The following is a 14,024-nucleotide window of genomic DNA, read 5'->3' on the forward strand; positions in this document are numbered from 1 at the left end:
TTTTAGAATTTTAGCATGATGCTTTTTACATACTAATTTTTTAGAAAACATTGGTTTTGAATCCTGTACATGATATTTTACATTCCTAATGGGCAAATAAATGGTATAATGAAATAAAGTGCTTAAAAGTAAATTCTGTTTTAAAATACAAAAGGTTAATATAAAATTTTGATTATTAAATTTTCTATATAATATTATTTTTGAAGATATTCCATTGGGATAAATTAGACTTTTGTAAAAGAGGACATTTTCAGAGACAGTTTTGGCATGAGAATGTCCTTTAGTTTGAAAAATAGAAAAACAAAATGTGTGCTTTCTTTTAGTTAGAATTTTACTACCCTTTAGTAGTATAGTGACTCGGGGGGCTAGGAGAGGGATAGCATTAGGAGAAATACCCAATGTAGATGACGGGTTGATGGGTGCAGCAAACCACCATGGCACATTTATAACTATGTAACAAACCTGCATGTTCTGCACATGTATCCCAGAACTTAAAGTATAATCCAAAAAAAATTACAGTGACTATCACATAATTTAATTGCTATGAGTCACATGGGACAGAAATATCGAATTTAGAGTGTCTTAAAAGTTAGCTTGAAAGAGAAGTATCTGAGTAGATTATATGATCTTTTCATTAAAAGCAATGGCATTCATTTTCCAGAATGTTTTGTGATAGGTTTTACCTATGCAGTGTGATTTTTAAAAAATTGTTTAGATATTACGTAAGTCTAAAAGTTGAACTTATTTCATCCAATTTCGTGGACCTGCTACTTACATTTCAAGACTGATCTCCACAAAGAATTTTTAAGTATTATATAAAACTTACATTTTAGATCTGTAGTGCAAAACACTTAGATCAATCATTACCTTTTAATTTTCCAAAAGAACTTTTTCACTGTAGACTTATGCCACCTATATCCCTGGGCTCATAGAACAAAGGAAGAGGTGGCAGGGAGAGATTGTACTGGATGGATACAGGTCAGAGACCTTTGTGTAGAGGGTTGAGTTGACTTCTTAAATGTTGACTGTTAGCCAGGCACCATGCTAAATGCCTTATACATCTGATTTAACTTGAGCACAGCAGCCAAAGAAGGTTGGCAGATATTTTAAAAATGTATTTGCATGCCTTTGAATGACTTTCTGAAAGATTAGAAACTCTTTCTAAAAGGTGATTGTAAATTAAGAAATTCTTAATGTAAATTAGAAACTCTCTCTAAAAGGTAATTGTAAATTAAGGTAATTTTCTAGAATTTGGTAAATCAAAACTGTTAACAGATATTTTGAGTACCATTTATCCTGACTAAAATATTAAAATGGTATATTTTTGGTCTTTGAACACAGGGAGAATTTTCTCAGCAAGCTCACCCTAGTAAACTTGTGAATAAGATTTTAATTTTACCTTTTGATTATGGAGGATCAAAATTTTCTTTGAATAAGATTAGTGTACTCTTCTGGCAATCAAGGAAAATATATGGCAGTTAAAATTTGTATTTACATGTAAAACACTTCAGAATTTCAGATTTCATTATCTGGAATTGATTAGTTTTCCTTTTGCTTTCCTAGTAGGTACAAATGGTGGTTCCTAAAAACTATTTAAGTAATGCTGCCATAGAGCTACTCTCTCTTTTTTTCTCCTTACTCTGATTACTTTCTTAATTAATGAGGCTCAAAAGGGAAACTTGTTAGCATGTCTTTAATTTAGCTGTAGTGTTAGCCCTAAATGAAATAATTGGACCTTTAAAAAATTCTTAAGTCATCTAACTTTAGCCTTGAGCTTCAAGGTTGAAAAAAAAATGATATATTTGCTGAATCTAATAGTAGTTAGAAAGATTAAGGTGAAAAGGGATCAGTTTTTGCATACTCCTTATTTCCATCTCTCTCTGCCTTTCTATTGCTGGTCCTTTGGCCTGGAATCTTCACTTGACTTAGAGGCTGGCAGAGGACTATGATACCTTCTGTTTCAACTCAACTCAAATGCTGCTTTGTTTTTTTCTGTGACAGTAGATGACATTTCCAAGGGGAACACAAAAGGTGGGGAAGCCCAGGGTTGTGACTTAGAGCAGTGCTAACATTTGTCAGTGGTAAGCAGAGATGAGCTGTAAAGGTGGCTATTTTTTTGAGACTTCATTTTAAAGGATAATTCCTAGAAAGCATTATTTGAGGAGTCCTAAGAATGCTTTTTGGCATTTCTGGTCGTCTGGCAATCAAGGAAAATACATTGCAGTTAAAATGTGTATTTACATGCAGAACACTTCAGAGTATTTTATAGGAAAGGTCAGTCATTGCTACGTTCAGAGAAACAGTATTTTATATTGCCATTTAATAGGAAAGATCAGAAAGGAAGGAAAGAGAAAGAGGTCCAGAGAGCTTAGACAAGACTGGTCAAGTAGACAGGTTGCTCTTTGTGGTCTCTATTCGCGGCCTGGCTGCTGAGGCATTGAGTCCAAATGTTACATTCACTTGTTCCCCTGACTCCAACATACTTCATTTGAATCAATTTTGTAATTGCTGCATAATTCAAAATTATGGCCGGGTGCAGTAGCTCCCGCCTATAATCTTAGCATTTTGGGAGGCTGAGGTGGGTGAATCACTTGAGGCCGGGAGTTTGAGACCAACCTGGCCAACATGATGAGACCCCCATTTCTACTAAAAAAAATTAAAACAAAAACAAACAAAAAAAACCCAGCCAGGCATGGTGGTGCACACCTGTAGTTCCAGCTACTCCGGAGGCTGAGGCATGAGAATTGCTTGAACCTGGGAGGCAGAGGTTGCAGGGAGCCAGGATCATGCCACTACACTCCAGCCTGAGCAACAGAGTAAGACTCTGTCTCAAAAAAAAAGAAAAAAAAAACCCAAAACAAAAGTAAACCTGGTCACTTAAATATTGTTCATTCCAAGGTGAAAATCCATTTGTCTTTCCACCCTTTAGCAAGCCAGTGTGAGAGATAGAGGCATTGGCTGCTGGCTGATTTTCATCATAACCAGGCGGGGAAGGATGGTAATTACTGAAGAACAGTGGGTTTTTTAGAGAAATGGCATATCTCTGTTTTTTATTGCAGTAGTAACTGTTTGGACTGAGAATCAAGGCTATTTCTTTGATTATAAAGAAGGATATTCTGTCCCAGGCATTTAAATGATAGATGCCAATCCTTTGTGCTTCCCAAGCATTCAAAATAGGTAGTAAGAACAAAGGAACTGAATCTAATCATTTAAAGAGATCCTTGAAGATTTCTCTCATGTAGCCTTTATTTGTTGTCAAATAAGTGGGTTTTTTTTCTTACGGTAGAAACTACTTTAGGTTTTCAGGACTTTTAATGGTTAGACCACTGGGATTTACAGGTCTAATACATTGAGAGCTGGAAAAGGAGCTAATATCTATTGCACATACGTGATATATCAGTGCCTGAGCTGGGTTGTCTTCACATTATCTTGTTTAATCTTTACTGTATCTCAGCTGAGATCTTTTCTTCTGGTCTGCTGATGGCAAAACAATTCTGACTTCTTGCTATACTGTCCTGCTCTACCTACGTTTACACTACCAAGATATTCTTGATAAGGGCTTGGATATTTCCTCTTAATTCCTGTTGCCTTTTATTACATTCCTACTTTTATTTTTTTTTTCCAATTAGATCTTACCTATTCTGCTTTTTAAATTAATCTTTGTGACCATTTATAACGCTTCTGTGGGAAAGTACCTTGTGCCATATCTGTAGAGGAATAGGAATCCTCTCTAATCCTTTTCCTGTGAAAAATCAGTAATTTTTTCCTGATTCACTTACATCATTTTCTTTTATACTTTATTTTGCTGTTAAGTAATTCACTTTGGTTTTCTTGATTCTCTCTTGTAAGTTTTTAGGATACATCTCAGCTTTCTATATTTTAAATTATTCTGGAAATATATATAGACACTTTTCCAGATTATCTTTTTTCTTTTTCTCATACCTCCTCTTTCATATCTTCCACTTTTTCTTATTGGCTACCACGGTCCCACTCAACAAATATTTATTGGGTGCATATTGCATGTTGCGCCTCGTGCTGGACATTGGGAATGCCAGCATGAATAAGGCAGGCGTGCTTCCCATACTCATGTTGCTTTTATATTCCTGATGAAATTCAGTCAAGCTCTTAGTTGAAGCATAATAACGAGGAGTGGAATAACAAATGCTGATTTTGATTTTAGAAAAGACTGACATATTTTACTAAATTCAGCTTCTGTTAAGACTTAACAAGGTTATAAAAGAACATTGTTTATATTTCTCTCTGAAATTTAATCATAATATTCACATATTGAACATTTGGTATCATCAAAATAATGCTAATGACCTGTGTGTGTTTTTTTTTTTTTACCAGATTGGAAGCATCTGTTGGTTAATTTTTACAGACTGTTGGAAAATAGATTAGAGTATACTAACAGGTTATTGGTGTTGGATTTGTCAAGTAAAATTAATATTAATTACTTTCATTATTCACAAACTGTTAACTTAATAGGGATTAAAGGGCTTTCTGAAAGTATATGAATAGTCTAATTCACTTAGACTAATTTATTATGAAAATGTGGTTCCACAATTGTTAGCTTTCTGAAGTAATCATATTTTATAACAGGTACGTCATACTTGCCAGATAGGGCCCATAAATTGGTTTATAAATTATTTCTCAAGTGAATAGTTATGGCATATGGAAAAAATTAATGGATTATCCACTTAAAAACAAATCAAGCTTAGATTTCTTACATCATAGTTCAGTGGACAAAGAATTGAGGTAGTAAGTGATAAACATGGATTATCCCTGCAACTTGGCTGTGTTCAAGATGTTGCATTGTATTTGAAACATAATTTATTCCTCTGTACAAACAAATGTGTATAAAAATTTTGAAACTACCTAACAAGGGTACATTAAGGTGAACACATAGAAATATGTTTATTTATTTATTTTTGGAATACATGCTAATAAAGAGATGATGCCAAAATAAATGGAACATGTTTTATACATAGTAAAGTTTTCTGAAAATAACAGAATATTTCACAGATGCTAATTTGGAAGATTGGGGAGAGAGTCGGTAGAGAATGAAATATTTCTCTAGGGACGTATCATTTGGTTCTTGTCTGTGGCTGAATCTCAAAAGTACTAAAGAATTAAGGAAATTATGAAATAGGTCAAGAATATCTTATCTTCTCATTAAAGGATCTCATTGTTACCAGTTACAGTATTTTCTCTGTTGAGGTGCTGAAGAAATGGGAATTTATTTTGAAAGCTTTCGAGAAATGGGAACTAAAGAGAGAGGCTAAAGAAAGTGGATTTATTTAGCTTGGAGCCACAGAAGACTTGCAAGTCCACCAAATGCTTTGGTTAAATGCTTAGTTACAGCATATCTTTGATATAGTGCGGTAGAAATTTATGCATTGTAACGTCTGTACAGTATGCAAGAAACATGTCTATTTTGAATCCCTATAGACATGTTTCTTGCATACTGTACAGATGTTACAAACAGAAAGAGAGGAAACTAGGGTGTATGTGTATTGGGGTGTGTACGTACATACACATAGCTTTTTCTTTCTTTTTTCTACTTTCTTACTTCTACTGGAGAAAGGAATGATATTAGGGTAATGGATTTGACTGGAGTCACTTGACTAATGGTAGATTGGAGGATACTGTTTCTTTTCCATTTTACAAGTTGACCTTGATATTTTAATATTGGTAGTAAGTTCTTAGTGGTGTGTCTATAGCTATCATCCCTTAACAAAATTATAAAGTTGTTACATTTCATTGTTGTTATCTCACACCTTTTGTCTCAAAATTTATCTTACATTTTCTCTATCTTCTGCATTACTCTCCATTTCATCAGGGCAATTCTAGTTGCCCTCCTATTGCTTAAAGTGCACTTCCCTATTTTAGGCAGTTCTTTGCCTTATCTGCATCATGTTCTGTCATTCAGGACTCCCACTCAAATTAGTGCTTGTTATTAACCACCTGGAAATTTAAATGAGGCTTATCCTTCTGAATGTTCTCTTGTAATCTTAAAGCATGAATAACATTTTGAGGCTGGGCACAATGGCTCATGCCTCTAATCTCAGTGCTTTGGGAGGCCAAGACAGGAGGATTGCTTGAGGCCAGGAGTTCATGACCAGCGTGGGCAATGTATTGAGACCTGTCTCTACAAAAGTAGACATTGGGTGATAGAGTGAGACCCTGTCTCTATTTAAAAAGAAAAATTTGTAAATGTAGCTATTCACATACCTATTCTCCCCCTTCCCCTCCCCCTCTCCTTACATATACTGTTTGCCTGGCTAGCAGATGGAATCATCTAGAGTTAGAATGGTAACCTGATACCATCCTTGGAACACAGGAAGAGAATAGGGTCAAGATAGGAGAGTCAGAAGTAGATACAGGGTACTTCTTGCTGGATTAAGTGCTATATAGCAATTTGGTATTAAATAAATAGTATAGCAAATAAATGGTATAAATATAGTAAATAGTGAATTCTATATAGCATTTTGATGTTAAACAGTGTAGTATATTCTTAGAAAATCTGTATAAAATAACTTTATTATATATTTTAGAACCTTGAATTTCACAATTTAGATTTTTAGGTGATTATGCATTCATGTGTTTAGGTAAGCTATTTAACCTCAAGGTTAAATCATTTGGGCATATGATCTTATAATGTATTCTGTGCATTAAATAGAAGCTTTCACATGTTTGTTGACATCTAAGTAGGTAAGCCAGGTTAGAGACCTTTTGTTACCACAGCTTTCACTTGTTGAAGTTCATCTCTGTATCTTAAAAGAATGGATGTTTCAAAGTCAGACACTTTATCCCAGAATTCTTAACTTGGGGTCTGCAGTTAGAATTCTGGGGTCTGAACTTGGATAAGAAAAACAATCACATACTTTAACCTCTAATTGAAATTTAGCTTTTTCTTCAATTATAGGCAACAAACATAGCAGTACCTATTAAATTTCCATGAGTACAGTTCATATATACTTTCAAAATACATTAGAATTATTTTAGTTAAGTTGAAATATCATTTAAAATGATCAGTATTTCTAAATTAGAGTAGTTATTAGACCTGCAGCTAGATCTTGTTATTTAATTCATTAATAAAGCAGATTTTGTTGATTGGTTCCACCTGGAAGCAGACACGGAGATGTTGGAGTGTGTGTGTTTTTTTAAGGGTCAGGATGCAAGACTGGGCAGGTAAAACCTTAGACCATGGTGCAAACCTGACAAATTCTCAGCCAGTCTAGCTAGGAAGGAGCTCTGGAACAAATGATGCTCTGGAACAAATGAGGGGAGTCTCTCATTGGGCCCTAGTGGCAGTCATTACTACTTGTGCCAGGCTCAGCCATAGGCTGAGGGCTGCCCAGGAGGAGTGTGGCCTGGACTCAAAAGTTAAGGAGGATTCTAAAGTTGCTAACAACTTGAAGCCTGTCAGCTAAATGCACTCCTTGCAACTGAATGGAAAGTTCTTCCTAAATGGAGATCTGAGCAGCACATCTACATTGCTTCCTCACATGTGTATTACTATTTCATAAACTGGTGTTTAATGCATTTTGATAGCTCCTTTCAAGTATAATTTGCTTCCTTTGAAATCCTAAATATTTTTGTTTATGCATTTGAAAATACTATTTTGAGAAAGGGTCCACTTTTTTGACTCTCAATGGAGTCTTTGGTAAAAAAAAGCTTAAGAATTAATTCAGACTCTCATTTACGCAGTAGTGAAAGTGAAGTAACATCAAAGACCTGGGCCTGAGCCTGGGCTTAACTGCTGCCTATTTAAATTTATGTTGCCTTTTTTTTTTTTTAATTCAAGAAACCAATACATGTAATGAAATATTTCATCTAACTTAGAATAATGTTTTAAGGCAATTTTAACATCAGACTGTCCATTTTTGAATCTCACTCACTTTAACAGACTACTATAATGCATTTATTAGTAAAAGTATACTTAGATCAAATCTGGACAAAATATGAAACTCATTAATTAGATGATAATAAAACAACATATTAATAATGTATTTTTTACTAGTTAAATGTTTGCTTATGTTACTTTATTTGCTCCCAGAAACATTTATGTGAAAGAACCAAGACAGATGTTGTATACATTTATATGTAAGAAAGTTACATTCTTTGGTGAATTTCAGCTAAAAGAATCAGCCACTCTGAAGGGAATACAGATCCAGGTCTAAAGCCATTGGTCTTTGTGCTATGCCATGCTGCTTCTCTGATTAAAAGAAATCCTATTATGTTTTATTTAAAGTGCTCTGCTTTGATTTAAAATAATTTTCCTCTCATCTCCTGCCACCTTACCACTGCCCCACAGCAGTTCACCCTCATTCCACAATTTATATTAAAGGCTTTGAAAACTTGTCGTTTTTTATTAAGACCATCTTTCATCATTTGGTACCTCTATTCACTTCTGTAAGTATTTGAGCTGTAAATACTAACACCATGCTGTGTAATATACACGCGAAGTGAGGGACGTTGTGGAGCCCACCCTACAAGTGTGTGACCCTGGCTTTTACAGCTGTAGTTTCTTTCCTCTATAAAATGGAGGATATACTACCCATCTCATGAGGTTATTGTGAGGATTATGTAATGCATATTGTAAAGCATCTTTTGCAGTGCCCAGCTCATTGTAGTTGCTCAGGAAATGTTAGCTGAACTTAAATGTTGAGAATACAGAACTCATTTCAACTTATAAAATTTTGTGTATCATCTCTGAATCTTCCACAGTGTAACAAGTTAAATGGCCTATGTTCACTGTAGCCTTGCTTTCAAGTGAAACTTTCTAAATCATGAAACTACTGTGTTAACTGACCTATGTTAATAGCCACTTATGGAGACTACTGTAACACTAGTTCATACCATTAACTTTAGAAAATAATAATAGATTATTCTGTATATCTAGTTTCATTTTTATGTATGTCTTAAATGTCAAGTGCTTCATTAAGTTTCTTGAGACAGGGATTTGTTGAATCAGGAATAAATATAAAGCTCTTTTTTATTTCCTGATTTTTTTTTTTCCCCATGACTTCTTTCCTTTCAGTTGATGACTCATTCATGGAACTGGGGCCAAATCTCATGTTTGAAATTTTATGAGATTTGAAAGCTGAAATTCTAAACTTTGCTTTTCTTGTTGTGATTTCAGTTTTAGAGCATTGAACTGGTGACTTTGGGGGTGATCTTGAAAAGCTCATTCACTCTCTTATAAAATATTACTTGTTTTTGCTAATAATTCATTATTTTGACAGTGATTTACATTTTCAGAGATTAGCGAGGATGGTAGAGATGGCTCAATACAATTATGGACCTGGGTTGAATTAAGGCATAGAGAACCTTTATTTGATAGGCAAATAAGAATGCCAGATAAAGTGTATGGCTAAATTCTCTGAAGGGTTTGCAGGAGGCATGATAACTTTTAGTGTTTTTAGTTTCATAGATTGCTAGCAGAAGGTTCGGAAGAGTGATAATTTTTTAGGAATGGATCACTCCTTTTTTTCTCCTCCATTTGTGTGGTACAAGCTAATAGAAATTAGTTGGGTGAACCATATGTCATTATACCATTTTGACAATCGAAACCTTCACATGGTTCAACTAAATATTCATTTCCTAAACTGCTGACAAATTATTAAGGAAATACATAAAGAAATGTCTTTTGTTTTTAGCTTAAATGAAAGTGAGTATTTATACTTCTCTACTAGCTTGACAGGTAATAGATGAGGAGGACAGAACTCTTGAAGTGAAAATTATTCAACTCAGAATATGACTTACAGCCCCCAAATCTGTGATTGGGAAAAAAAAAAAAACTTAGAATTTTACATTCTGTATTAGTGTATATAAATCAGTCCTTTCTTGTGAATCAGTGAGGAAACTTGCCTGCAGGGAATGATTAAAACAGGAAGTCTGGTGGTTGGTGGTCCTAGAGTTGGCTAATTCAACATCCCAGTGATGTCAGAACTCTAGGTTAACTTCTTATCTATTTTTCTTAGCTTTCCCTTCAATTTCAGCTTAACTTAGCTAACAGAGACTGGAAGAATCATTATGCTCACAAATGGGGTTTGTATTAGTTTTCTATTGCTGCTATAACACATTACTACAGATTTAGCAGCTTTAAAAATGCAAATTTATTATCTTCCAATTCTATAGAAGTCCAGTATGGGTTTCACTAGTCTAAAATCAACAGGACTGTGTTCTTTTCTGGATGCTCTGGAGGAGAATATGTTTCCTTGCCTTTTCCAGTGGCTAGAGGCCACCCACATTCCTCAGCTTGTGGTCTCCTTCCTGTATCATCAAAGCCAGCAACAGCAGAGCAAGTCATCTTGTTACATCTCTCTCGCCTGGCTTCCATGATTCCATCTCCTTCTCTAACTCTGATCTAACCTACGAAAGATTCTTTTAAAGACTCACATGGGATTAAATTGGGCCCACCTGGATAATCCATTCTGCTTGTCCCCCATGTCAGAATCCTTAACCTTGATCACATGTGCAAAGTTCCTTTTTCCATGTGAGGTAAATTATTCACTGGGTCAAGAAATGAGGACATGGATATTTTTGGCAATGAGGGCTGTGGAACAACTCTATGCCATAAAATTGCAGTGTTTCACAGGATACTTGGGTGTGAAACGAACATTATTTATGTTATGTCACTTTCTTTTAGCTTGCATTCCTTTTATAGGAATGCCATTTTAAGAGTCCTGGGGCATTTTGACTCAACTTTTTAAATCATTTATTCTCTTCACAAAATGTTTATTGAAGACTGAGTGCAGTGGTTCACACCTGTAATCCCTGCACTTTGGGAGGCTGAGGTGGGTGGAGCACCTGAGGTCAGGAATTTGAAACCAGCCTGGCCAACATGGTACAACCCCGTCTCTACTAAAAATACAAAAATTAGCTGGGTGTGATGGCGGGCGCCTGTAATCCCAACTATTTGGGAGGCTGAGCCAGGATAATCACTTGAACCTGGGAGGCAGAGGTTGCCGTGAGCCGAGATCGTGCCATTGCTCTCTAGCCTGGGAAACAGGAGTGAGACTCCGTCTCAAAAAAAAAAAAAGTTTATTGATGTTTAGATCTATATCAATCACATTAACATACGTTTTGTCCCCATAGCCAAATATGCCTTTCTAGATTTTAGGAAAATTCTTATATTGTATTTTCTTAAGTACCAGGAAACATTTTTTCCCTTCTTTGTCAAAATGTTATATTTAATTAATGTGCATCAAGTATCATAGCGTATATTTTGCAGTTTGTAATATATACTACTAATTTCATTTTTTTTCCTGGGAGATAAATAAATTATCATGTATTTTTATTTCATATATCCTTTTTAAAGCCTAAGAAATACTTTCTATAAACCTAGAGTAAAGAAGCCACTGGCATTTAAAAACATTTTTGTGACTCTCAGCTACTTATTTAAGATTGAAAGAGAAACTATTTCTAATGCTAAGAAAGAATAATTATTAAGCTTTTAAAGATAACAATAGAACTAAATTTCCTTATCTTAAAGTTTTATATTTTAAAAGCATGAAATTGTTACTCTTGTTTTATGATGTTTCACAACATATTTTTACTTGAAATATTTCTGTTCATGTGATTAGAGACTCTGGATAGAGAGCCTTTGTCCCCATTCAAGATGTTACTGCAGAACCTAAATAACTGGACATGAATATATATATATTTTTAATCATCAATATAAAATATATTATAATTACATATTTCAATGGATAATTTAAAATACAGTATATAAAGTTTATTTTAATTGGAAAAACTTCATCACTGAGGGAAATCACATTTTTCAAAAGATCTCTTGCTGTGACATTTCACACAAAATAAGCCATTTATTTTAATTTAATTGTTGGCTCTTAGTCATTTTCCATTCCACTCTTCTATCATCATATTACCTTAGACTCATTCTTCCTGAAGCAGGGCTGTTCTTTCTCGTTTAATCTTATTTTCTTTTTCATTAGAGAGCCAATTATTTTTCAGGGTTTCACAGGTCACAGTGGGACAGTTTGGCTTTCTGTTCCCCTAGCATAAGATTCAACCCAGGAGAGCTAAAATAGCCAATGGGATAATTGTGTTTGTTTTTAAATGAGGGGTATTAGTCTTTAGAGCTTTTATGTTTTTCTATTTTAAAATTAGGCTTTTCTGAATATTTTGTTTTCCCAAGTTTTATTTTACTTCATTTTGTATCTTCTGTATCTGTATATACATAAATGACATTTTAAAATTGACCAATTATTTGTATTTTCATTAAATACTTTTGCAGATTCAGCAGTTTTCAGTACTAATAGCAAGAAAACTACAGTTTGTGTCAGCTTCAGCATGGTAACTGTAATCGTCTGTTCTCACGCTGCTAATAAAGACATGCCTGAGACTGGGTAATTTATAAAGAAAAGAGTTTTAATGGCCTCACAGTTCCACATGACTGGGGAGGACCCACAGTCATGGCAGAGGCAATGGAGGAGCAAAGCCCATCTTACATGGTGGCAGGCAAGAGAGCATGAGCAGGGAAACTGACCTTTATAAAATCATCAGATCTCATGAGACTTATTCACTATTATGAGAACAACATGGGTAAAACCCACCCCATGATTCAGTTACCTCCCACTGGGTCACTCCCACAACACGTGGGGATTATGGGAATTAAATTCAAGATAAGATTTGGATGAGGACATAGCCAAACCATGTCATTCCGCCCCGGTCCCTCCCAAATATCATGTCTTCATATTTCAAAACCAATCATGCCTTCCCAACAGTCCCCAAAGTCTTAACTCAAAAGCATTAACTCAAAAGTCCACAGTCCAAAATCTCATCTGAGACAAGGCAAGTTCCTTCCACCTATGAGCCTGTAAAATCAAAAGCAAGTTAGTTACTTCCTAGATACAATGAGGGTACAGGCATTGGGTAAATACACACATTCCAAATGGGAGAAATTGGCCAAACCAAAGGGTCTACAGGCCCCATGCAACTCTGAAATCCAGCAGGCGGTCAAATCTTAAAGCTCCGAAATGATCTCCTTTGACTCCATATGTCACATCCAGGTCACACTAATGCAAGAGGTGTGTTCCCATGGTCTTGGGCAGCTCTGCCTCTGTGGTTTTGCAGGGTACATCCCCACTCCTGGCTGCTTTCATGGAGTGGTGTTGAGTGTCTGTGGGTTTTCCAGGTGCATGGTGCAAATTGTCAGTGGATCTACCATTCTGGGGTCTGGAGGACAGTGGCTCCCTTCTCACAGCTCCACCCAGCAGTGCCCTAGTGGGGACTTTTGTGGGGCTCCCANATTTTGTTTTCCCAAGTTTTATTTTACTTCATTTTGTATCTTCTGTATCTGTATATACATAAATGACATTTTAAAATTGACCAATTATTTGTATTTTCATTAAATACTTTTGCAGATTCAGCAGTTTTTCAGTACTAATAGCAAGAAAAACTACAGTTTGTGTCAGCTTCAGCATGGTAACTGTAATCGTCTGTTCTCACGCTGCTAATAAAGACATGCCTGAGACTGGGTAATTTATAAAGAAAAAGAGTTTTAATGGCCTCACAGTTCCACATGACTGGGGAGGACCCACAGTCATGGCAGAGGCAATGGAGGAGCAAAGCCCATCTTACATGGTGGCAGGCAAGAGAGCATGAGCAGGGAAACTGACCTTTATAAAATCATCAGATCTCATGAGACTTATTCACTATTATGAGAACAACATGGGTAAAACCCACCCCCATGATTCAGTTACCTCCCACTGGGTCACTCCCACAACACGTGGGGATTATGGGAATTAAATTCAAGATAAGATTTGGATGAGGACATAGCCAAACCATGTCATTCCGCCCCGGTCCCTCCCAAATATCATGTCTTCATATTTCAAAACCAATCATGCCTTCCCAACAGTCCCCCAAAGTCTTAACTCAAAAGCATTAACTCAAAAGTCCACAGTCCAAAATCTCATCTGAGACAAGGCAAGTTCCTTCCACCTATGAGCCTGTAAAATCAAAAGCAAGTTAGTTACTTCCTAGATACAATGAGG

At 35.5% G+C, this 14,024-nt stretch overlaps 1 protein-coding gene across 1 annotated transcript in view; it reads left to right on the forward strand.

The window, feature by feature from the left end:
* The window catches only part of DIAPH3 (diaphanous related formin 3), a 522,774-nt gene that overhangs the window by 198,734 nt on the left and 310,016 nt on the right, over nucleotides 1-14,024 (forward strand).

The sequence above is a fragment of the Rhinopithecus bieti genome, unplaced genomic scaffold (assembly GCF_001698545.2).
Source record: "Rhinopithecus bieti isolate Rb0 unplaced genomic scaffold, ASM169854v2 scaffold_21155, whole genome shotgun sequence".
Taxonomy (NCBI): Eukaryota; Metazoa; Chordata; class Mammalia; order Primates; family Cercopithecidae; genus Rhinopithecus; species Rhinopithecus bieti.